Here is a 2,500-nt window from a genome sequence, read left to right as displayed (position 1 = left end):
GTGTGTGTGTGTGTGTCTGTGTGTGTGTGTGTGTGTGTGTGTGTGTGTCTGTGTGTGTGTGTCTCTGTGTCTTTGTCGTGTGTGTGTGTGTGTGTGTGTCTCTCTCTGTGTCTTTGTCTGTGTGTGTGTGTGTGTGTGTGTCTCTCTCTGTGTCTTTGTCTGTGTGTGTGTGTGTGTGTGTGTCTCTCTCTGTGTCTTTGTCTGTGTGTGTGTGTGTGTGTGTGTGTGTGTGTGTGTGTGTGTGTGTGTGTGTGTGTGTGTGTGTCTGTGTGTGTGTGTCTCTGTGTCTTTGTCTGTGTGTGTGTGTGTGTGTGTGTGTGTGTGTGTGTGTGTGTGTGTGTGTGTGTGTGTGTGTGTGTGTGTGTGTGTAAAGTGACTATAAGAGACGCTAAACAACAACAAAAGACACAGAAAGATGCAGAAGGACCTCCTCTAAGCGATCCGGTTTCTGTGCGTTGCTTTCACTCCTTTAAAAAAGAATTAAAGTCCAAAACATCCGGATGAGCTGCAAAACAGGTTGAATCCGCGTGCGTGCCGTGCCGTGCCGTGCCGTGCCGTCCGTATGTGCGTTGTCAGGTACAATAAAACGGGTCTTCAGAAATCCGTAGAAGGAAAGAAAAAGTGACATATTTGACATCCCAGAAGACACAAAAGAAACGCAGGAATCCACAATAAACGTCCGTCTACCGTCACTTCCATCCGTTCACATCCGCGAGAACCTGCAGATATATTCCGGTGTGGCACGAGGGAAAAGCAGATCGTGCTGCGCGCATTTGTAGTTTCCGTGTGTGGAGAGACTAGAGAAGGCGTGCACAGATGATCCTACAGGGTGGAGGTGATTTAAACGATCCCGGAGCGCAGAGCGGATCCGGGTCTGCGGATCTGCTCCGGTTTAATCACCGTCATTAGTTTAATTAGTTTAACACGAAGCAGCAGCGAGGGGCTTCATTAGCGGACACCGGGAGAGGCTGCCGGGGCTGCAAAAGTTGCACTGCCTCAACTCCTCCTCTCTTCTCCTCCTCTTCCTCAACTCCTCCTCTCTTCTCCTCCTCTTCCTCTTCTCCTCCTCTCTTCTCCTCCTCTTCCTCAACTCCTCCTCTCTTCTCCTCCTCTTCATCGTCCATCTCTCTTCATCGCTATCATCCTTTTCGTTTTGAGGAAGAATCGCAGAAGGATTCAAAAGAGACACAACCAATCAAAACCACAAATCAATATCATCAGTGTTTCTGTGATGATGTCGGTGTTATGTGTGTGTGTGGTTGAGTGTGTGGTGTTGGTGGGTGTGATTTGTTGTGTTTGTATATGTGATGTATTGATGATGATGTGTGTATTGATTTATTATTGTGTTGTGTGATGGTGTGGGTTTTGTGATGATTCGGTGTGTGTGCTGTGTGGTGTGTTGTGTGTGTTTTTTTGTTATTGTGAGGGTGTGTGTGTGTGATGTGGTTGATGTGTGTGTGTTTGATGTGTGTGTGTGTGTTGATGTGATGATTTGTGTGTGTTGTGATATTGATTAGGTGGTATTGAGTTGTGTGTGATGATGATGTGTGTGTTATTTGTTTTTTTTTTTGTGTTTTGTGTTTGTTTTTTGTTGTGTTTGTGTGGTTGTTGTGTTTTTTTTGTTTTTGTTTGTGTGTGTGGTGGGTTGTGTGTTTTTTTTTTTTTTTTTTTGTTTGTGTTTGGTTTTTGTGTGTGTTTTGTGTGTGTGTGTGGGTGTGTTGTGTGGGTTTTTGGGGGTGGTGTTGTGTGGGGGGGGGGGTGGTGTGTGGTGGGGGGGGTGGGTGGGGGGGGTGGGGGGTGGGGGTGGTGTGTGTGTGTGTGTTTGTGGTGTGTGTGTGTGTGCTGGGGGGTGGTGTGGGGGGTGGGGGGGGGTTGTGTGTGGTGTGTGTGGGGGGGGGGGGGGGGGGTGGGGGGTGTGGTGTGTGGTGTTGGTGGGTGTGGGTGTTGGGGGGGGTGGGGGGGGGTGGGGGGGGGGGGGGGGGGGGGGGTGGGGGGGGGGGGGGGGGGGGGGGGGGGGGGGGGGGGGGGGGGGGGGGGGGGGGGGGGGGGGGGGGGGGGGGGGGGTGGGGGGGGGGGCAGTGTGTAAGATGGCGGGCGGCGGGGGGGGTAGGGTGGTGTGTGTGTGGGTGTGGGTGTGTGGGGTGTGTGTGTGTGTGTGGGTGTGGAAGTAGGTAGCTTAAGCGCGTATTCATTGTTATTTTTTTTTTTTTTGGTATTTTTGTTAAATAGGGTAGTATTGTTGTGTGTTATAGTTAGTTTGGGAGGTATTTTGTTAGTAGAGGGTGAAGTAGTATGATGGGGGAAGTAGGGTAGGCTATATTGGTGTGGGGAAGTGATGGGGTAGTGATGGTATGAGTTGTTTAGTAGTGTAAAGTAAGGTGTTTTGAGAGTTTGTTAGTATTTATTATGTTGTTATAATATATTGTTGTTTTGTAATATATATGTATGTTTATATGTATATATATATATGCTCAAATAATAATATGCTCAACAAACATAG

The 2,500-nt window shown here is 48.8% G+C and overlaps 1 protein-coding gene across 1 annotated transcript in view; it reads right to left on the bottom strand.

The window, feature by feature from the left end:
- The window catches only part of LOC120555351 (cGMP-dependent protein kinase 1-like), a gene marked incomplete at its 3' end in the record, with an annotated part of 19,012 nt that extends 18,254 nt beyond the window's left edge, over window positions 1–758 (bottom strand). Inside the window, exon 1 of the mRNA XM_039794011.1 lies at window positions 428–758. The remainder of the gene's footprint in view (window positions 1–427) is intronic.
- Window positions 759–2,500: the final 1,742 nt, after the last annotated feature.

This window comes from Perca fluviatilis, unplaced genomic scaffold (genome assembly GCF_010015445.1).
Source record: "Perca fluviatilis unplaced genomic scaffold, GENO_Pfluv_1.0 PFLUV_unplaced_scaf_9, whole genome shotgun sequence".
Lineage (NCBI taxonomy): Eukaryota > Metazoa > Chordata > Actinopteri > Perciformes > Percidae > Perca > Perca fluviatilis.
Note: the sequence above shows the minus strand (reverse complement) of the source record. Positions and strands in the feature narration are given on the sequence as shown.